Source organism: Podarcis filfolensis (assembly GCF_964270895.1).
Source record: "Podarcis filfolensis genome assembly, chromosome: 4".
Lineage (NCBI taxonomy): Eukaryota > Metazoa > Chordata > Lepidosauria > Squamata > Lacertidae > Podarcis > Podarcis filfolensis.
Window position 1 is genome coordinate 58,208,118 of NC_139607.1, and position 24,146 is coordinate 58,232,263.

A 24,146-nucleotide genomic window follows, 5' to 3' on the forward strand; every position below is an offset into this window, starting at 1 on the left:
TATCTTCTCCAAATAAAAAACAGTTGAATTGGATACATTTTTCAGGGGAATCATCTTACTTGTTTCTTTAGTCAATAAAAGGAATTATGGGATATCCACATTTGCTAGGAACCATTCGGCAAAAGCCAGACAACTACTTAAATCACAACAGAGCAATGTGTGTGCCTTTGTGCTTATGAAAAATGTGACAATATTTCATTTCTACTGCTTTAAAACCTGTTTTTATGTATTTTTCTCATTTGGTTGCAAATTGCTTTGAGATTTATGAGAAATAAATTAATACAAGATATAATACTAATACCACCACCACTACTACTACTACTACTACTACTGTTACAATGAGTTAATACTCATGCACAAATATAGGCTAAATATCACACAGTCTGTTGTGTTGTTCTTAAAATAGGTACAGATCCCTTGTGTGTTTAGAGGCGAGGGTGTACTTGTGAACACAATGAAATCAACGGGCTGTTGGTGAGTGACTGTTTCTTCTGTTTAACGCTGAACATTAGAGGAATGGAGACTAAATCACTTGTGTCAGGATGATATTAGTAAACTGAAGGTCACTTTCAGCATACTTTAGCATGCCTTGGAGGCAATACTGATAAGGAGAAAGACAAAAGGACAAAGACAAAATTAACTTTTAATTTCCCACCAAAGCTACAGCTGACAGAAAAAGGGAGATGACTGGGATTGCTTGCAACATACCGTATAGGATTGTATATTAAATAGCTTATCTGATTTAGCTCATCACAGATACTGAGCATGTAACTATTTATAAGCATTTATATATACACTCAAGTACATAGCGTGGTAAATATTAGTGACACATTTCATATCTCTTTTCAGTGCCAATTCCTCTTGCTCTAAATTAGATGAAGATATAAACAAATCAGATATATTAATTTTCTCTTGAAGAACCTTTCATGATTGCTTACCAAGAAAAGTTATTTACATGTTGATAAAAGGCGTTATTTAACACAGTGTGTGGTAATTTCCTCTAACTCAAAGGCATTAGGTGCCTCAAAGAGCACATTTTCTGCCTTATGTTCTAGTCCTCATGAACACATACATTCAAGAGGAAGAATTTTATTTGTTGTTCTGATTTATTTGTATGAAGCCAAATATTAAACAGTGAAATTATTTATGTTTAACATATGGTGAATTATGCATGCTTCTTAAAAGTAAGGCATATGCCTTAGGGAAAAGTCAGGTTCATGCATTCAAAGTTATTGTCTTATCTGACTGCGGTAAATCATGCATGCAAATCGTGAATTAAAGCTTTAATGACATAGGATCTGCAAACAATGTTGTAGTGTAGAGATCAAAATGCAGATCCCATTCCACTGACCCTTCCCTCCAGATTTCCAGATCCCCTCACCTGCCCAACTGTGAGTCACAGCATGCCATGGCTATTGAGCTCCCTACCTCAATATTTTTTTAGTGCTGTAAACCTTGACGTTTTGCCTGAGCCTGATTGTATCTCTTTCTTATGTATGTTTGTGTGGTGCTGTTTTTGGCTACAGTAGGATCAGGACTTAGAGAACTTAGATTACTCTATGATATTTTAAAAGCGTAAGAATGATGTATGTGTCATGTCTCCGATGGAGGAATCCTTATTAAAGGAGGGTGCCATGTCCCAGCTGGGGATGTTCCCCTCAGAAGAGGTCCTTGGCCAAGCCCTGGGCCAGGCTCCCTCTGGGGGCAAGGAGCTGGGATCCTGCAGTGAGGCCGAGGAGGGGCCATCCACACCCAGGGTGAGTTCAGCCTCAACACATTGAGGCCAAATGAGTTCCAAGCCCAAAGGAAAGCAGGAGGTGCCATAAACACTGGATGGAATCCTGATTCTGAGCAAGTGCATGGATACAGGCAATGGCTCTTCAGGAGCAACAGTCTCCTTGGAAATAAGACCCGCCTCTTAAGGAGACCTCTGGAAAAGGGGAGTTAATAGGAGTCAGCTGAGGCTGTGGTGTGGTTCCAGCAGCACCAGCTTAAAACTCCCAGTGCTGAGCTGGAAGAGCTGCTAAACCAGCTCTGTGTCCTGCCTGCTACTGGGTTGCCTGTCTATGCCAAATCTGGCTGTGGACTGCTGTAACCTTGTCTCTTGCCTGACCCCTTTGAGCTCAGATAGCTTGGTCCCTGACTTTGAACTGTTGTGATTTTGCTTCTCGCCAGAGCCTTTGCTTTGGACTCTGCTTGCTGGTGCTCTGACCTTGGACTGACCCTCAGTCCTGCTTTGGTAATGCTGCTTTGCCAGCAAGTCCCCTGTTTGCTCAGAGAGCCACCAAAAATGCTTCTCAGCTGGGGCAACATTTGGTCTCAGGCTGGCCTGGGTTGGGTGACCCCAAACATCTTTATGAAAAAGGAGTAGGCTGTATTAAATATATATCATTACAATATATTGTGTGGGTCTATGACCTGCTTAGCTGAGCTTGTTATCACTTTTAAACATTTTGCCCTATTGCCTTAGTTCCACCTGTTGATTTGCTAACATCTTGCTATGTCTGTATATGGAAAAAACAAGCAAACCCCACAGTGCTGTAGTGCCGAAATAGATACAGTAGCTTTTCAAGGGGTTAAATGTGAGAGCTTAAAGTAGCTTGGAATATCTTTTCTGTATAAAAACAGGCTGGGCTTATTGCCATAAGCACACTCAAGAGAGTCATGAAGAATAATTGTGTGAAGTTCTTATTTTCCTTCAGAGCAGCAATGAACAGTTCCTAAAGGGGAGGGGAATCTTGTCAGAGAAGATGGGTAGTTTAAAATAGCATCCATTTTGGTAGGTGGTTTTCTCAGATTCCAACAGAAGGAGGTCAGATAGACAGATAATACAAACAAGAGGGACTTGTGTCACATCTCTTTCCCTTTTTCCTTTTAAACTTGTCTTATTTGGGGGGGAAATACATTTCCCTACCTCCCACCTAAATGTTTTCTGTAAAGAAACAGCATAAACGTGGACAGGAACAAAAAGAACATAATGAAAGCAAATTCAGGAAACAAAATCTACAGCACATATAGTAAATGTATGCAGGCTTTTGAGTTCTCCAGAGCTCTTCATCAGGCTACAAAAGTAAACAAAGAAGTGGGTGGGACAGAATAGTCTGGCTTTTTATGACTTCTGAAGAGTCTTAAGGTGGGATTTAATATTGGGCCGCACCAAGGCCTTTGACCAATCTTCCCATCTTTGGAAATTACAAAAACCATCTGTTGGTCTCCCTCTATCCTTTCACAAAACAGACAGGTTATTTGTTAGGTAGGAACAGAGAGAAAGGTGCTGATTAACTTTAGTTGGTGTGCTAGTTTAAAATATCAGTAGAGGTCAAATTAGGTAGCTTTACCTAGCAGTTCAACTTTGGTAGCAGAATATAGGTATCTACCCAAACACACAAATGTAACTCTGTGTGATAAAGAAGGTTCCCTGATTCTGCAAAGTGTTCTACCCAGTTCAAGGAAATGTAAGTAAACCCCTCCTGAAAACCTTCTGCACTCAGCACAGGGAGGGTTGGGGAGTAAGCAGGCAGGCTGATGACATTGCAGGTGGGACTTGCATGTGGGCTACTGTCCCACCCACAGTTTTAGCCCATACATGTTGAGATAAAATCCAGAACACACCTTCTAAGTGATAGTTAATGGATTTCCAGTTATTGTTCCTATACAGTATTCTTAAAAAATGCAGAAGCATCTTGAGCTACAAATTTCAGATCCAATATTTTATTATACTATATATTACATCTCCAATATCATTCATTTCTTATTTTAATCTTTTGTTCATACTATTAAGGGTAGGGGTGATAAGGTAAGGAAACTGGAACTTGTGGGTTTTTTTTAAAAATCTTGCATAATGTTAATTCAAAAGTCTGCCTTTTGAATTAATAAATAAACTTCCCATTTATGCAATGCATGAATAGAAATACTTACAACTGTGGTTCCCTTTTAAGAGAAAACTCCTTCTTGCTAAAAGAATTTACTTATTTTTTAAATTTAAATAATAGCTGTTCAATAGTTTTGAGAGTATCCAGAATGCCTAAGTAACAGTTCTTGAGCACACTATGCTTTCAAAATATTATTGGATGTAGATCCCCATTGTTTAATTAACAAAGTGTTGGCTAAATTATAAAATTATTGAGAAAGCATGAAGACATTGAGAAGATATTTGAAAGTCACTCCTTGTCAGCACTATGCATTAACACCAACAGGCCTGGCAAACAACTGGTATGGTTTGAAAGGGAGGACTTGAATCCCATCAAGTATTTAATCAATGCCTTCATGCTTTCTTTTTCTGTAGTTTGCTTCTCAGGATGCACCTGTATAATTATTGTCCTAGGAGATGTGATTCTGAAATCCTTTCCTGCTGCATAAACATTTGTTAATTGTATCTTGGGACCAGGATGAATTCTGATCTAAATCATGGCCTGTCCAGGCGATGTTCCCAGATAAGAGACAGGGGATTACATCTGGAATTGGCTAAGTTGTCTGCATTTCTCCCTTTGTTTTTACATTTTGGACTCTTAGAGGACTTTCAGAGGTGCATCCACCTCTTAAAAAAATGTTTAGGGGTACTCTCATTTTCCTACTTATATTGAAATATTCCCCCTCAATGATGCCAAACGTAGATTAAAAAAATGTTTAGGGGTATGTGTATGCCTGCGTCCCCCCAGAAAAAAAGGAGTGGGTGCATCTCAAAATTGGGCATAGGGTCCAGGTTGCAACAGCAAAAAAAACCACAGAAAAATCTCAAGCACAAGTAAATTCATCTTTGCTCATTTAGGGGGTGATAAAGGCCTTTTAGGGTTATTGAAATATTGTTTGAAGCCCATCTGTGCTCTCCTTGTTCCCTGCCAGGTTTTCTACCCGATCAGCTGCTGCACCATTCTTTACTCTTTCTGGGAGTGTCACAGTGAATGTGGTGGTGTTACGATGCTGTACAGCAAATCATGCCTGGCTACATGATGACGTCACAAAGACAAATCAAAATAAAGACAATGCTTCCTAGTTCTCCTGAATGGGTGAACGCATTTGCCTTCTTTCATGATTTTACCCTAAAAAATAAAGGGGGGAAGCAACCTTAAAATGTGTGTGTCCTTTTTTGTTTCTGCCCAAAGTTTTCACAAACAGCACCTCCCTTATGCCTAAGCTGTACTATTATGGTGCACTTTAAATTGCTTGCTTTTTAAATCAACAGCAAGATTAGATATGAGTTGATATGATTGTGTTTCAGATATTTAGTTGGCCATCATTGGTTCAGTTTGGTCTTAAAGCTACAAGCTACTGCCAACAAATGGGACAGCGGGAGAAACATTGTCCTTTTTTACTTTTTTTAAGAACATGAGAGCTTTCCTGGATCAGACCAAAGGCTCATCTAGACCAGGAGCTTATAGGAAGTTCAAAAGCAGGACCTGAGAACAATAGTACTCTCCCTTCTTGTGATTCCCAGCAACTGGTATGCAGAGCTGGAATGCCTTCAACAGTGAAAGTAGAACATAGCCATTGTGGCTAGTAGTCATTTTTACAACAGAGAAACAATTATATTATATCTTAAGCCTGCGCATGTGCATTTTATTTGTATGCCACCTTTCCATATTTAAAACCATGCTCAAGGCAGCTTACAATATGGGGGGATACATAATTACAAACATAACATAACAAAAGTAAAGGTATAGGTAAAGGGACCCCTGACCATTAGATCCAGTCGTGACCGACTCTGGGGTTGTGGAGCTCATCTCACTTTACTGGCCGAGGGAGCCGGCATACAGCTTCCGGGTCATGTGGCCAGCATGACTAAGCTGCTTCTGGCGAACCAGAGCAGTGCACGGAAACGCGTTTACCTTCCCGCCGGAGCGGCACCTATTTATCTACTTGCACTTGACGTGCTTTCGAACTGCTAGGTTGGCAGGAGCAGGGACCCAGCAACGGGAGCTCACCCTGTCGCAGGGATTTGAACCTCCGACCTTCTGATCGGCAAGTCCTAGGCTCTATGGTTTATTTTATTTTTATTTTTTTAAATAAATTTTTATTAAGATTTTACAAAAAGGAAGAATATAAATTCTCAAAATAAAAAACCATACATTACAGAAAAAACAAAACACACAGAAATACAAAAAAAGAATCACAATTAATTAAAAAAAAAAAAAGTTAAATTAAACAAAAAACACAAAAATAGAAACAAGTCCATTATTCCCAATAATCTCAAATTCATATACTTATGTTCTTGACCTCCTCACGCCTCCCCACTTTTGTATTCCCATATAAAAATTTAATTCAGCAAATTCTTACCCATTTTCAAATATTATAACTTTATACCATAACATATTATACATCCCAAAACATATTATACAACATATTATACAACCCAAAACTAAAACACTTTCAAGAATGTATAACTTGCTGCTAAAATGGAATACGCAGGATGAAACAGTTAAATCTGCTATGATAAAATGGGCACAAGATGTTGGTCATAATATCATGTTCGCTGACTGGGAACAGTTATGGACCACAGGTATGAAATTTACGGCATGTAATGCCCTAAGAGAGAATATTATGAAAATGATATACAGGTGGTACATGACACCAGTCAAGCTTGCAAAAATCTATCATTTGCCCGACAATAAATGTTGGAAGTGTAAAGAAAATGAAGGAACATTCTTTCACCTTTGGTGGACATGCCCAAAGATTAAGGCTTTCTGGGAGATGATTTATAACGAAATGAAAAAAATATTTAAATATACATTTCTTAAGAAGCCAGAGGCCTTTCTCTTAGGCATGGTCGGCCAATTGGTGCCAAAGAAGGACAGAACTTTCTTTATCTATGCAACTACAGCAGCAAGAATTCTTATCGCAAAGTATTGGAAGACACAAGAGTTACCCACCCTGGAAGAGTGGCAGATGAAGCTGATGGACTATATGGAATTAGCGGAAATGACTGGCAGAATCCGAGACCTGGGAGAAGAGTTGGTGGAAGAGGACTGGAAGAAATTTAAAGACTATCTTCAGAAATACTATAAACTTAATGAATGTTAAAAATGCTTGGATTGGTAACAAGTGGTAATTAGTGACAAAAGTTAGTAAGATTATGTAAAAAAGGTATTGATAAATTAGGCTCTATGGTTTAACCCACATAGCCACCCGCGTCCCCATAACAAAAGTAGTCAAGCAATAAATAAAACATCAAAAAGTGAACAACCAAATTGAACAATTTCCACATAAATCATAATAAGATCTAAAATATAAAAAATAATATAGATAACCACAATAACCCCCTTCAACAATGTCCCAGCCAAGAGTGTTCAGCAGCCTCAGCTTTTGGAGCTGGAATCAATGAGGCCCCACCCTCCCAGGCCAGGTGGAAAAAGTCCTGCAAGGCAGGGAGCCAGTCGTTCAGGACTCACAGCCAAGATATGTTCAGTGAAAGAACTAGTGACAAATTTACAGCTAAATCTCTCTTATACATTTATTTACTGAGAAACAAGTCCCAACATTTCAACGTCACATTTCCATGAAATATTGTATCAGACTACATTATCTTTATATAGTTTGTGTTTACTGGAGATGCCTTTTTGTGTATGGATTTTAGATTATTGTTTTCAGACCAAAGATACAAAGAAATCCAGATATTTTAGCACATGCGTATATGTGGGTATCCATTCTACATGAGAACAGCAGACCAAAATATATCACATAGCACATGCTTTGAGGATGCCACAATGCGTCAGATTTGTGCTGACTCTGGTGGAGTTATCAAATGTCTGATTGAGCCCATGGAAAAACGCTTATCTAACTCCCACTGGACAGCTTCCTTCTTCTTGAGCTGGGAGGATAAAACTTTCTGCAAAGTCTTGTAAAACAGCAAGGTGCATTAAGTTAAAGCAACTCACCAGTGGCTTCAACCTCTATGTCTAGCACTAACTCAGCAGATGATTAGAGGACTGTGTGACCCTTGGCAGCTTTACAGGGTCATATTTTGACATGGCTGAACTGTTCTTGAACAATTCCTCCAATGTGCTAGGTACAAACAGTCTTTTCTTCAGCCTCAAGCATGCATGTCTTATCTTTCCTACCTATTTATTTTTTTTAAAGAAGCATGGCTATTGAAATATACTGAAGGTTAACTCAGCTTCTTGCTTATGTTGGTTTTATGTTTCCATTCTTCTGCTTGGACAACAGCACATCGTGGTCTTTACTTCCTATTTTAACTTCTGTAAAGGAGCCATTGCTGGCCCTGAACTGCAGTTTTGACCCTGATTCTGTAAATGGTGATATTTCATGCTGTATCACCAGTTTAAAACACCAGTTTAATTCACCAGTTTAGTACCGCCAACCAAGAGACAACTTGGTGTAATCATTTAGAGACAACTGCATAAGAGAAAGTTTGTTTTAGGATGAGAAACCTTTCTTCTGTTCCTACTAGGCCTATTTATTGGCAGTAAGGAAGCAGAGAGTGTTGGGTGACCAGCAGGGCCAGCCCACCTATGAGACAAGGTGAGGCAGTTGCCTCAGGGTGGCAGGTTCCTGAGAGTTGGGAGGCATGGTAAATTTGACCTCTGCTCTGTGGAACACGCCCTGTGCTTGTTGACCTTCACAACCTCTCTCTCCACTGAGCAACTGCTGCTGTGTGCATGCACCTAGTGACCATGGGTGGTGAGTGCATGGGTGGCGGGCATGAAGCAAAGAAGGAGGGGACAGCGCAGCAAAAGAGGCAGAAAGGAGTACTTTTTGTTTTGCCTCTAGTGGCAAAATGTCCTCAGTCAGTCCTGGTGACCAGCTACCAGTGAAGTCTAAACTTTGGGAATGGCTCAGTTGAACAAACCACTGTACTTTCAGTGTAACAAGGACAACAGCCTACCCACAGATTGCAGGACGGTTATTGCATTTCTTTTTAATAGCATTGAACATATCTAAAATTGTCCACAGTGGCAGAGAAGGGCAATTACTGAGAGCATCTATTTAGAACCTTAATGGCATCCCTATTTCTCTGTTACCCACATTACAGTTTCATCAATGGCTTCGGATGCAGCAGAGAATTTCAGATATTACCAGAGCCATCTTACTTTGCATCACAAATGCTCTTAGACATTTGGTGCTGCTTTCTTTGAAGTACTTCCCTAGTGTACCCTTGTTATAATTTTTAAAGCTTTATTACTAATTTCTGTGTCAGAGTGATAAAAGATGAATGGTCAACACGTAGCTGTGCTAACGATGCCAACTGAGGACATGATTTATTAGTGAATAACATTACTTTCCATAATGATTTTTGTATAAAACATATATAGCTAGACTAGAACATTAACTTCACATGCAAATATTGCCAGCATATTTCCTCCCTGTTAAAAAGTAGCTGGAAAAATAAGTGTGAAGCACAAATATAGACTGAACAGCCATTGCTTTTACACAGTTTGAGAGAGGCTGTAGCCCTATTCAAGCCTTATTATTGTTATTATTATTAAAATTTGTATGCTGCTTTCCCATATAAATATGCTCAATGCAGCTTACAACAAAACAAGTTCCAAATATTTCAAAATAAAACAATATTTAAGCTCTTAGAAAAACATTATTGATTGGAGGTCTAGTCTGCTTACTTCAGGGTGAGTCTCACTAAAGATGGTACTTTCAAAGGGATTACAGCTACTCTAGAGTAAGGATGCATTCACATATATAGATGCGTCATCTGATGCCTGCATCATGAAATGATAACTTGCACAGGTGAAACAGCCACCACAGACCATACACCACAGACAGAACTTTCATGCACATGGCATGACCTAACTCAAAGAGAATATTTTTCAAAGCAGAAAGTCCATACTTCCAGCTTCAAGTAACTGAATATAGGGGTAAACACAACCATCATTGCACATTCATAGACTCAGAGGTAGATATAGTGAGGGCTTGTAGCTCCAGCCTCCACACCTGCATCTGGTTCTATCCATATGTTTGTAAGCAGGGGAGGATTCTGACTGGGCCAAGGTCTGCCCCCCTGTAAGAGTTCTATGGGCATACATGACAGTACCAAATGCATGGATAGTGGGGGAATTACCCATGGGTTGGCTAGCCTAGAGAGAATGAAAGAGAGCAAAACGATGAGGATGGAGAAAACTAAAGTAGTGCAAAAGAGGTCTATTTCTCCCTACGTCCAGTCCACTGAGGCCTCAGCAGCTGTGGAAATAGAATCATAGAATTGTAGAGTTGGAAGGGAACATGAAGATCATGCAATCCAACCCCCTTCCCCGATGCAGGAATCTTTAGCCCAACCTGGGGCCCATGACCCTGAGATTAAGATTCCCATGCTCTACCTTCTGTACAGCCAGCAAGTGAGGAGGTTTGGGGGCCTCACAAGGGAGCATCAATTACAAGCAAGTGTTAAACTCTTCAGGTGTTTTTTTTTCCTTAAGTGGTCTCCACTTTTTCTGTGAATGGTGGGACCCAGTCTGAGTTGAGCCTGGAAGCTTGTCCATCTCTCTAATTATGTTGCCTGACGCAAGCTAAAAAATTACAACGAAGGAGCATATGAATCAGAAAGCTATAGGGTGTGTGTGTGTGTTATTGTTGTTTAATCAAGTGATTTCAAGCATTTTTTTTTAAAAAAATTGCATTTCTTCCATTGACAAGCTGTGTTGAATGGCAGATTGAATCATTTCTTTTGAAAGCCATGTGTAAAGACATCATGGAACTGAAAGATGGTCTGCTGAGAATAATGAAAGAAATGTCTTTATAAAATTAATAATAATAGGCCCCAGTCAAGTACCTGAATTTGTAGGTCTAGCAAAAACACTAATTAAACTCAGATTATTTCTGGTTTTCAGTCATAAACTATGCTATTATTTGATAATTCTGTTCTTAATGGTGTAGCTATGATGTTTACTGCTATGCATTGCTGGTTTCTTTTGTCTGTTTATGGCTGGTAGCTCAAAATCAAGGGCAGCTTGAGAACCTTGCCTACAGCAAAAGAAATAAGAAAGAAAAACTTTTCAACAACCTGTTGGCACAAATGCAAGAAAAAGAAAAAGGTTAGGATTTGTACTGCATTTCTTCAAACTTTGAATTAGAGCTTCTCCTCAGATTAACATCTTTTAACAGCTGATCAGATCCTTTAGAATTCTGGCTAAATGTAAACCAGGATCTCCATGCGGAAGCCAGTGTGCAATGGGAGAGAGAAAGGGAGGCGTGAGGAAGGGTTGTGCATCTACGGTGCTTTAGAGGCGATGAAGTCAGATGTCTGAACACAGAGGGCTTTGAATTTTTTTGACAAAAACCTAAAAAATCTCCCCGTGAAAATGAGACGCACATCTTCTTTACTTTTTGTGAAACAATATTCAACCTCAATAGACCATGTTGACCAGTTTAGTTTTAACCAATGAAATGGCAGTTCTGTCACTGGATTTCTCACAATTCCCAGTGTTTCACAGTTTCACAGGGCCTACTGGATTGTTATGGTTCATAGCATTGGCTTGATGCCCTCAAAACGTCCTTCTCCATTGAAGGGAACTGGGAGCTCTATGGCTGCAAGGAATTACTGATTCAAGGTGAACAGGCATGATGCAGAGAACCCCAAGCCTACCAGACATCTTTATTACAAAGCATATAGAGACAATAGACTGAATACACATTTATTGGATACATATTTACCACGAAGGATCAAATACACAGACTACAGTAAAAGTACAAAGTCTATTTAATTTCTGCTAAAATCAATGGAACAAGCACACATTTAAGAACTTATCTCACTCTGATTTCAACAGTAAGTAAGCATGTTTATTTTTCTGTAGGCTGTGCCCATGATGTTTTGCCTTTGGCTGATGCAACACTGAGTTTGAGGGAACCACAAATCTACTTACAATCCGTCATTAGAAATGATTAATTAGAATCTGTAGGAACTGTTGGCTATTTCTGGCACTGCTGGGAAGTACTTTATCCCAGAGTAAAAGTAATTTGCCCCCATTGTAAATTCTGCAAAAGTTGTGCCATGCACAAAATCAGAAGGCTTTGTACTTAGCGGAGGTGAGTTAAGAAAGGCTCAGAGCCACTGTCAAGACTTAGTTTTCTCAATCTTAGTTAAATGTTGATGGCTGACATAGTCAGTTTCAGCTCAAAATGGATATTTTTTTAAATTCCTTTTTTATTTAGCAGTTTTAAAGTTTAAAGGTTGTACACTGGTCTAACCATACCATTTGTCAGGCAAGATAATGTAGAGTTGATATTCTTTAATGGATAGTAAACAACTCTTTATGAGATCTGGCTGTAAAAATATGGGTTCTTGTCACCAATATATCTCTGCAATGTTCTGAATGTAGGGGAAACTATCGGAAGTTTGGAGAATGTGGCACACCTTTCCTACATCAGCCTCCAGCTAGAATGATGCAAGCTAGATTTATGTGCAGAGAACAAAAGGAACATGTTTGGCACTGATAGAGAAACACACAGAAATGGACTGAGTAAGCTAAAGGCAAAATCTCCTGAGGTGTTGGGCTGTCCCTCCTAGCTGATCTGATGTGGGCCACTGGATTGATGCTTATAGAAGTATTTAAACTGTCTCTGCCTATGCTTGGTTTGTATATTTGAAGCTAGCAGTACAAAATCCTTTTCATTCCAGAGCATCTTTTCCACCTCTTGTAAGCAGCATGTCCACCTCCATCTCCTTGAAAGATTCCATCAATGGTGTCTCCGAAAAAATTTACATATCACTTGGGAAGACAGGCGAACTAATGTCAGTGTACTGGAAGAAGCAAAGATCACCAATGTCAAAGCAATGATTCTTTATATCAACTTTGCTGGACTGGTCGTGTTGTTCAGATGCCTGATTATCAGATTATCATCTTTCAAAGCAACTACTCTATTTCCAATTTAAGAATAGAAAGAGAATTGCCGGCGGACAACAAAAGAAGTTTAAAGACACTCTAAAATCTAAAAAAAAGAAGCAGTATAAGCATGGATAATTTGGAAACACTGACCTGCAAGCTCTCGAATTGGTGAATAGCCTCTACCAAAGGTGTCTTGTATATTGAAGAATCACAAACTCAGGATGAAAAGGAGAAACAAGATAAAAGGAAGGCATATTTGGCAACTCCTCACCATGATCAACTCCCACCCAGAAACCGATGTCCCCACCAGGGAAGGACATGTGGATTCAGAATTGGCCTCCACAGTCATTTACGGGCACACCATTAAGACTGTATTCGTGGAAAATAATCTTACTTGGCTACAAGTGATTGCCAAAGAAAAAATGAAGAACTGGGTCCATGCAATACAATACGTTAAACTCTAATTTTTGAATTTCTAAAATTTGAATTGAGGAATCTTAAATTTGGACTTACGATTTCATGTCACATAACAGTCACATACTGGCTGTAAAATATACTTGTTTTACATTCCCCTGCAAAAGACAAAGCAAAAGCATTACAGTTTAGACGAAATTAAAAGTGGGCATTCTTAAGGAGCATTAATCAGAGAATTAATGTACTTGCCACTTCCAAAGATGCAAAAGAGTATTGGGTCATCTTTGTATGATTAGTCATTTGCAAAAGCACATTTACTACTGGAAATCACTGGCAAGTCCCCAACACCACCCATTTTGATTTAAAACTTTAAATGCTTGTTCCCACAAAATCCTTCATCCTTCAGCAAAATGGATGGCTGAAGCTTGTTTGGTGCTAATTATGTTCTGTGGTCTACCAAGACTGAAGTTTATTTGTTTTGCAGCTGCCACAGGACTGTTACTAACAAATTAGCTTTCATTTATTTCAAAGAGGGCACTAGCACTGGACAGAGAATGTTATGGTCCCACATGGAGGTTACTGAACAGCACTTGCATGTCACTTCAGCTTTGCAAAGTCTGTGTATTTACTTTTTTAAAACATAAACCACTTTTCAAACCGAATGGCCCCCAAAGTGGCTTATTAAAATGAAGACAAACAAACTTAATACAATTTTAACATCAGATTAAAAGCAAACATTTCTTTATATTGTAACAGTAAATTTGATTTATAAATTGTTTTCTGTTTATATTTGGCTTTCTGTGTGAATAAGATGCTTACTGTTGGTCCAGCCTCTACCAGCCTGGTGTTCATGAAACTTGGGGGGGGGGGGACTATGAATGGTCATGGTGTGGAAGAGGCAATGTAGTTAGTTGTAGAAGCATCTGACCTGCTATCAGTTCTGGAGTTTGGCCTTATTACACAATCTATTCTGTACTGCTCTGTCTAAGCTCCTTTGCTGATCTAGCTATTTGGCCTACAGTTCCCTTGGTGGTCAAAGGTTGGGGAAACTCACAGGCTGAATCAGTGTCTGGTAGTTAAAGTTCTGGTGAAATCCTTTTGCTCTGCCATTCAGGAGCTAAAAATGCAAAAAGTACTAGATAGCTGATCCAAAGGTCTCCAATCTATTCCAAGGATGTTGGTTTCAGCTGGACTCAGCACTGCATGCTCCAATACATGTGTCTCATATGGCACTGTTTGCGTAATCAAAGGAGCAACTCCCCACTGACTATAAACAGTATACTTTACTAAGATAGTTTCATAGAAGTCACTTATAGGGCGTACTGAAACAAAACAAAAAACCTGCTGTCCTACCCTTGTGATGTTACTAGACCTCTTTTGTGATGACAATCTTTTTTTGAAATAGAGTTGAACCAGAATGAAGAATCTTTTGTTAGAATTAATACAGAAAGTGGTACTATGAGACTATTCAGCTCCCCCTTCAGCATTTCTGTGCTGGTCTTCAGAGATGGGGGACAGATTATCTAGAGGCTGCAGGTAAAGTCTCGCTAGTAATGTAGAATGACTATATCTATCTATCTATCTATCTATCATCTATCTATATTCTTAACCTATGTGGGAGCAGCAACCTTTGCTAGGAATTCGTACACGGCAGCTGTGGTCAAGTGGATGAAGAATAAACTGAAGCTGCATCCAGGCAAGGTGAACACAATGGCAGTGAAGGACTCATTGGGGCTTCTGAAAAACACAGAGGTGCCTGCGACTTATGGACTTTTTCAGCCCTCAAGGATAAAGCAGGGACAAGGAGTCAGACAATGTCACTTTCCTTATCTAATCTTTTGGGGATGTGGGTTACTTGCAGAAGAATTCCCAATCAACTTTAACTGCCCAAACAGAAGTTATCAGCATGCAACTGAACACCACTCAAAAACAGAGACCCTAAGCTGCTTCACTTGAGGTTCCCAGATGGGTTGTTATTGTCCAGGTTGGGTGGCCAACTGTCAGGGATTCTCTAGCTGTGATTCCTGGGGTTCATTCCAACTCTACAGTTCTATGATTGGAATTCAGCACCCAGGTGTCTAATTGACAGCTGTTTTCAGAAATGCCTTTTTCCAGATGCATCATATTTGCAGATGGAGACCACTTCTTGAGGATAGAGATGTGGCTGGCAGCAGTCAGCCCTGACTTTGTAACATCAGTGATCGACAATGGCAATGTGTGCTACACAAGCTGGATTAGTGCTTCCCAGAATGTAGGAGGTTATAGCTGGAGAAAAAGAAAAGTTTATGGAGACACTACAGATTTCATGATGGATGCAGAATACACTTATTACTTTCCCATGATCTTGTACAATCTGCATCTAACATCTGAATGAAATATACTGAATGAAATGTATACTGAATCCTATCAATTCTATCAATGTGAATTCTAAATCCACACCTCTCCCTGCCTGTTCCCCTTGCTTGTTTGAATAACTGCTTTTCTTTCCAACCCCTGTGTCACCTGGCACAAATACCAGACTGATTGTAAAGCTGACAATAGAGAACTCAGGCAGAGATTAATTACATAGCGATCATATCCAGTTCAATTTTTTCCTGTTACATAGCATGTATGCATTTCATGTTAGCATGCTGCCTGTTTCATGTGGAAGAGAAGAATATTAGTGACTTGCAAATGAATGTGGTTATGGGCAACAACCCAGTAGTCCTTGCTGTCAAGGCTTACACAGTAATTAATAGGTGCAACGAGGCTATTCTAGACTACCAGAGCACCTTCTCTGTCAACTTCTATTGAACTGGAGAGCACCAGTAAACATTGAGTGTGTGTGTGTGTGTGTGTGTGTGTGTGTGTGTGTGAAAAGTGGAGCACCTTGATAAATGTCAGCCTCTGACTATAAATTGTGTGGCTCAAGCTGCTTTAATTGGACTAATCCGCATAGCTGGTAAGAATCTGATTTAAGCAGCTGTGTGGTGCAAGCACTCAATCAGAGGACTTGAACTAGAGGTGAAGGAGAGGTGCCAGCTTTTCTCCCATGCCAAAACAAAGCTCCCTGCCAGGGCGATGGCTTGGGGTGAAAGAAATTTGATCCTTGGAACAAAATCCTACAATACTTCTCCATTTCTCATTCCAAAGCTAGACTCTGAATTGTGAGTCATTTTCTCAGATCACCCAGTAATCAGCAATGTTTCTTGTTTACTTAATTCATTCTTTCGCCTCACTCTATATATGATTTGCTGGGGGTGTGCATCAGATTTTGACAAATTCTGAGTTAGTCTGGGCTGATTTGGAAAGCTTTGTGGCTTTTCTAAACCAAAGTTTGGTCTTTCTGAATCACCGTGAAGCAAACAAGGTCCCTCTGGCATGATTTGGAGAGATGTGGAGATTTGGACATCTAAAAAACAACTTTGCAGATAGCATGTTTCCAAAAAAATTCAACAATTTATCCTCAAGCTTGCCATATAAGGAAAATGCCATATTGGGGAGAGGGTACTGTGCATTTTCAATGTGCAAAAAAACACAGGAAGGAAACACAGAGGTTGGCTCTGCCAGTTTTAAGATTGCAGATTTTGGAAGGTTTACATCTTTACTGCCACTTTAGCCAGTGAGGACAGATGTGAGCTTGATATATAATATGTGGAGGATAATAAAAGTGACCTGCCTATCAGACGAATGAGATTAATTATAGCTTCCCTTTCTCTGCTGGTAAGTTCTGCTCTGCTGCTTCTTCATAATGATTTGTCTGTGTCTTGCCATTCGTGCAGTAGTCAAGGCAATGGAAGTCAAGAGCTTTTATTTTTTTTAAAAAAAGGCAGAAACCTTCATTAGGATTCTGATAAGCACTGAGGTGCACTTGTTCAAATACATCTCTCTTGTAAGCCTGATCCTTGTCACTGATACAAAACCACATATACCAGTTTTATTTTTATTTTTGGCTTTGTGTTTTGAGGCTAAGCAAATGCTTGTACCTATACAGCCAAATGGCATTTCATGTTGTAAGATCATTGGGTCCAGTAGGGCTGTAATGGAGATGAATTAAGCTCTGCTTTGTTTTGGGCCATGGCAGCAAGAATGAAAGATGTATTGCATTCTAAACCACATGTTTTACAGTGAGCCAAGACTTACCACAGAAAGTATAAAACATAAATTTGGCATTGATCAGTGTATAGTTAGTTATGGAATGAAGTAATTAACTTGTCTTCCCAGCTTATCTTCTGCATAGTTTTTGCTGTGGGTTAGCCAGTTACTTTGTATGGAGGATGGCAACAGGCTGCCTCATGTCCAGAAAGGCAAGGTTCAACATATGTCTTCAAAAACCCATTTCCCTGTGGCCTACTTCTTCCCACAAGCAACAGCAACCAAGGTGGAAAATCTATGGCTAGATGTTACCACTCCAGACAACAGGTGCAAGCTCACCATAGGTATTTCAACATTGCAGCAAAAATATTTAATTTCTTATAACACATAAGAAACTAGGTGTCAGTGAGAAGACTTAAAGGCTAGCTTTGAGGTCTTGTTTTACGATCAAGTGGTCTATAAATATTATGAAACAAACAAATAAACAGCTTCCTCCCTGGTATGTTAGCTTACCATATGTTGGGTTGTTGTTGTTAGTGAGACATTGTCTAAATCCCAATCTGCATTCTGAAGTGGCACTGTTTAAATGCAGGGCTAGCCCAAGAAATTTTGGCTTTGCTGTCCAAGACAAAACAACAAATGGCATCCCCCTATACAGAGAGAGAGAGTGAGAGAGAGACAGAGAGAGTCAAGGTGTTTAGCACCCAGGGTGAGTCAAGTTTTTTAGGTATCTGTAAATGAAAAGCCCACAAACACCCCACCCTGGCAGTAACAATAACATGGCACCCAAAATCAGCTGCCTGAGATCTCAGTTTCACTCGCCTAATGTAGGCCTGCTGACTACCATTTGGTCTGGTGTTTGAAAGAACTTCATTACGGTATTAAAACTATGTTAAAGCCGTATTTGCTGGGCAGTGTGTGCTCTGATCTCGGCCATTGTTTAGCCCTTCTTTTGCTGTGTATGAATGTCAAGATCTGAGCAAGGTTTCTTTATTCCAAAGAGCATCGGACTAGTGTTTCTGCATCCTACTAGGTCAGACCCTAAGGGAAGACATTGAAATAGCTTGCTTGACACCTCTTGAAAATAGCAGTGGAGGGGGAGGTCTATTTTCACATCTCTTTCTCTTTTGCATAATGTATGATATCTGAATTAACTTTCATGACATATTAACACTCTAGAGCTGACTTAATATATAGTGTTATGTAATACATTATGCATGGCTTGTGCATCAGTTGGGCTGCGATTTCGGCAGCCACAGACTTGAAATGGTCTCTCAGTGACATAACTGTTAAGTAACAATGAAGCCAAATTCTGCATGCTGAATTTTATTTTGCATTGCTTCTTGTTATGTTTGACTTTTCTAATTTACTGAAACCACTAAGATGTAAACTGTGACTCTCCTCTTCATGTTATCCACAAAAAGGAAAGGGGATGGGGGTGGGATTTCATTCCTTTTCCTTCAAGCTGAGCTAATTCCCTTGACGTCCCATTGTAATTTCAGTCTACAACATCAGAAGCATTATGAATTGTGATATCTTTGCCTGGTACAGGCAATACGATGTGAAGAGAAAGAACAATGCGCAAATGTTAACATTGTGATTATAATGCGCTATTCACAAGCGTGGAAATGGCATGATCAACATGCCTGCACTTTCACAGAACCACAGAACTGTAGCGTTGGAAGGGACCCCAGACAGATGGTCAGCCAACCTCTCCTTGAAAACCTCCAAGGAAGGAGAGTCCACCGCCTTCCAAGGGAGTCCGTTCCACTGTCGAATAGCTCTTACTGTCAGAAAGTTCTTCCTCATGTTTAGTTGGAATCTCCTTTCTTGTAATTTGAATCATGTTTAATGGATCTAAAAATAGTTACACTGCCAATGCTAAAAAGCTTTTAAGCAGCATTTTGTCAGGATTATATGAATTGGATTGATGCTGAATAAAACATATGCATGAATGGCTATATTTGTTAATTTCAGAAGAGTAGTCTTGTTAGCCTGTAGCAGCAAAAAGGCAGTCATGTGGCCTTAGAGACTCACTGGTATACAATGACAAACTTCCAGAGGAAACAGCTTAATGTGTCCAGTTACTTTGTCCTTCTTCTTCCTTTTCTCTCTTCTCTCAATTATTTTGAATTTAGATTATAGGGTCCTTGTAGCAGATGTGTGTTGTTGTTTTAAATCAGTAGCAGTGTATATGTGTTATGTCTTGGTGTGGTGTTGGCAGTCTTTTTTGGGAGAAAGAAGAGGAGGAGGAGCCAGTACTCATATAAAAGTCCCATGTGTGGCAACATAATTGCTGCCATGGACAGCTTAAAAAGAAAAAGATGCCAGTACTCTGTACTGTTGATGACAATTAAATATGGATTGAACCATTTTTAATGGAATAATATGAACTGAACCTAGAGAACCATGTGTAAAGAAAATAGCTGCTAGCACTGTTCTGAACGTGCATTTGAAAGAGTCCATTTACTGTTGTAATAAATGATAATCACAACCCTCACCATTCCTTTTTCAGTTGTTTCAATCTCTCATTCCTTTAATTCATCATTTGCAAATAGAGTTTGGAGGGCCCATTTTTGTTCAGTGAGAAAGGATAAAAGGATGTCACACAGAGGAGGGAGAAAGGTTGTTTTCTGCTGCTCCAGAGAAGCGGACACGGAGCAATGGAGCCAAACTACAAGAAAGAAGATTCCACCTAAACATTAGGAAGAACTTCCTGACAGTAAGAGCTGTTCGACAGTGGAATTTGCTGCCAAGGAGTGTGGTGGAGTCTCCTTCTTTGGAGGTCTTTAAGCAGAGGCTTGACAACCATATGTCAGGAGTGCTCTGATGGTGTTTCCTGCTTGGCAGGGGGTTGGACTCGATGGCCCTTGTGGTCTCTTCCAACTCTATGATTCTATGATTCTATGATTCTATGAAGTTGAAATAACCTTTAATATGCAGAAGACATATTTTGCATCTAGAAGGATCCAGCTATGCATAACAATGATGCTATGTAATAATAAATAATTATAATAAAATACGTTGAATCCTTTTTACCCTGTAAAGGTGTGCAGGTATGAATATAATAACCTTTCTTAAAAATATAGTCATCCTTGTCTTTCATGGACAAATTAATATCTAAGAATATGAGAGTGATATTCATATGCATTGGTTGTCCTACACAACTAGGAGGCTTTATTGTCAATTTCCAATCTGTATTACTAACCATACCCTTTGCTCCTTTGGCACTAAATGAAGTGTACAGCTATTCTACTAATTAAGCTGCAATTTGTATGTAAACATAATTTTGCCGTTTAGAAAGTTATGAGCAGGCCACTTTTTGAATACAGAGCTAAGAAGTGACTTTCAGGGTCACAACTTCTCACACTTCCTATGGCTTCTTTTGTTTAATTTGAAATCCTCAGCCTTGCATTTAGCTAATAATTAAATGCACAGTGTTTGATCGCTCAGCCTGCCAGTGAAGTGGCAAAGGCCTTTTTCACATAGTATGCTTTCCTTATGACACATACTGTGATGTGACATCCTCAGCTGGGCTATACAATGCACTTCTAACCCTTTGTAAGTATCCGCTGTTACCATCATTCACACAGGACATCGGTCAAAGGCAAGTGCCAAGTTATTTAAATGCATTAATAAGTGGAGTCAAAGGGTGTCTTTCTGTGTGTGTGTTTGGAACAAAGCTCACTCAGAGAGCACATCTTTTACATGCAGAATACTGTGCCGGTTCAGTTTTCAGTTTCAGCAATTATCTTAGGGGTATGGAATTTCTGACCCCCCCCCCCGATGTTAAACTACAGTTCTACAGTTCCAATTATCCCTGAACATTAGCCATGCTTACTGGGGTTGATGGCATTTGGAGCCCAACAACAGCTGGAGGGCCACAGGGTCCCCAGCCCTGAAATAACAGGTCTCAGGAAGCAGTGCTCTCCTTTCCAGGTGTGGCCATCCTCCGCTTGACTTACCTTATTGTTTATCGTTCTATCTGCACCAGACAATCTGTGGTTAATTTAAGCTGTGAATGATTGAAAAAAATTCAAATATCAAGCCGTGGTTTTTGATCTTGCCATGTTTTAAAAACCCATAGTTTTAAAACTAATCACAGGACCTGTTTTGGATATAATAAATTGTGGTTAGTTTCAAGGAGGAAGTGGGTGTTTCTAGTCTCCTCCTCATGGCTGCTCTGGGAAAGGAGAGGGAAGGGGGAACATGTGAACACAAGGCTTGTCCAGCCTTGTTCCCTTGGTCAGAAACCATTCTGCTTCTGCTTTTCTTTAGTTGTCATATGCAAACTTCAGTTTTATGTGGAGGAGAGAAGAGGAAAGCTTGAACCCAAGGCATGACCAAGCTCATCCAAGTTTTAGCAATGTGTTTGAACTGAGCCACTGAACTTGAGGTAGGCTGGTTTGCTTTTCTACTTGGAAAAGACTAGGCTAACCAGGCTTTTTCCTCAGCAGTAATCTATACTGATTGCAAATAAGTCAGCATTATGCCAGCATTGAACATTAATCAAATCATAGCATTAGGTACAAATTATGGACCTTTTATGACATATATCAATGACTAAGGCCTGGCACATAGACAAATCAATCCAAATAAACGAACCAGATTTCTGTCCCTGATAGTACCAAATGAACAATCTACTATACCTGTTTCCCAGGTAGAATCTGCATCACCCATTGCCACATCTTATATCATTCCAGAGCATCCTCTGACCTTCAGAGTGACTTTCCAGGGAGCACAAGGGATTGCAGTAAGGAAGCAGGGTGGGGAAAGCGCTTTTGCATGACTGGAGTTCTGCTTATACAACTTTGGATCCCACCCATTGTTATATATCCTCTCCACTTTCAGCAAATCTGCTTTCCAGCCTTTAAACCTTCTCTACAGCCAACCGGTGTCTTTTCCTAATTTTCCCACCTGTTCAGATAAATAACAAACACAAATTGATTTTGGCTTTCAGCATAGAGGGAGGAGAGAAAGATGACAAACTACTTCTTTCAATGAAGAATGGTTTCTGGGAAGAGAGCATTCTGGAGTGGGACGGAGACAAAACACTGTATCTGGAATTCATTTTCTTCACTGAAGATTTTCCAGGTAATAACCATAAATATTGTAATGTTTATAGCCTTCTTATTTTGTTCTCGTTACATTTTAAATCACTGATTCCTAAGGTGTTATTCCTCCTACATACTGTTTGGTCATAATCTTTTGTTGCAGAAAAATGTGAGCCCATTCAGACTTTTTTTTAAAAAAAAAAGTCTAAATAAATACCCAGTTTTATCTTTGCTTTTAATGTTTTTACATTTGAATCTGCTGATTATATATACACTGTTCCCACAGTATGCCTTTGGGAAACCTGCAAGCAGGACCTGAGCATTCTCCCCTCCAGCAGTTTTTGGAACTAGTATTCAGAAGCATTACTACCTTCAACTGTGGAAGTAGAGCATAACCATCATGACTAGTAGCCATTAGTAGTCATGTCCTCCATGAATTTCTTTAATCCTCTTTTAAATGCATCCAAGTTGGTGGCTACTACAGTGGTAACTCTGGTTACCAACTTAATTCGTTCTGGAGGTCCGTTCTTAACCTGAAACTGTTCTTAACCTGAAGTACCACTTTAGCTAATGGGGCCTCCCACTGCCTCCGCACTGCCACTTTTCTGTTCTCATCCTGAGGTAAAGTTCTTAACCCGAGGTACTACTTCTGGGATAGCGGATTTTGAAACCTGAAGTGTTTGTAACCCGAGGTGTTTGTAACCTGAGGTACCACTGTACTGCCCCATGTGGCATTCCTCTTGAACATACCATGTGGGAAATGATGTGTATACACAGTCTTTTACCATGTGCAACACAAGAGGAACGCTTAAACTGAGCCCAGAAATCAATGAGGAATTATTCTCTTGGTTTCCACCTTTCTTAATTAAAAAACAAAAGAAAATGCAGGAGGTAAAGAATGATGACAACATTCTATTGAACGATTCGCCATCCTTTTGAAGATAGACTACAACTATTGCATGAATCTTTCCATGAAAATAGCATGTCATAAAATATCATTATCATTGCAATGGTTACCAAAAAGGATGCCTTAAGGGGTTTTGAACAGTAAAGTCCACAAGGTTCATGCAGAGGTATAATATTTAAACTGGTAAAGCTGCTCACGCTATTTTTAATAGTCCATATCTGTTCATCTGTGTAAATCATGCTTTCAAAAAAGGTTCATTACCAAAAGAACTTTACTCGGGAAGGGAATGTTAATAAGTAATGAAACAAAGAGCTCTGTCATAGAGATTAAGTACCCCTGTGTCTAAGTACAAAGTTCATGTAGCAAAGTGCAGCTGTTACTCTGCTCATAACCCTACAGCAGCCTTCTAACCTCCGTTCAAAATCTGTCTGCTGGCTTTCCTGTTACTGTGCTGACTAGTGCAAGGTCCAGCCAAGGTTCAAAGTTCACTGTCTGAAGGCTTGCTGGCTGTGTCCTTTGTGCAGATCTGACAATTTGCAGATAAGCCACAAATGGCTTGTTTAGATCATTTGCCCACGCAGTGGAGAGAGTTTCCATCCTTGGTTCTCTCATGGAAGCTTAGAAAATACAGAAAGCATATTCAAATAACTACTATGGTAACATACCAGAAATTATAATGCATTTCATTAATGCCTGTGAAATAATGCTGCTTGGTTGGGGTGGGTGAGAGACCCTGATATATAGCACAACCTCCAGAATGTAAACTTGAAATCAATCTAAGCAAATGTGCAAAGAGTTAAATACATGGCTGAAAGCTGATTAATAAAGTTTTTTCTATATTCTATTTGGAAAGTATTCCAAACGCTCTGTTAGAGTTTTAAGGAAACATGACTTTATTTTCATTCATAA

The 24,146-nt window shown here is 39.6% G+C and overlaps 1 long non-coding RNA gene across 2 annotated transcripts in view; it reads left to right on the plus strand.

The window, feature by feature from the left end:
• The first annotated feature begins 411 nt into the window (after window positions 1-411).
• The window catches only part of LOC310761624, a 33,975-nt gene continuing 10,240 nt past the window's right edge, over window positions 412-24,146 (plus strand). Inside the window, exons 1-3 of one of the 2 annotated variants that reach the window (XR_014547589.1) lie at window positions 454-474; window positions 21,555-21,672; window positions 22,237-22,370. This is a non-coding gene — a long non-coding RNA (uncharacterized lncRNA). Of the gene's footprint in view, window positions 475-21,554; window positions 21,673-22,236; window positions 22,371-24,146 lie in introns of both variants that reach the window. The other variant, XR_014547588.1, reaches the window with a different exon arrangement.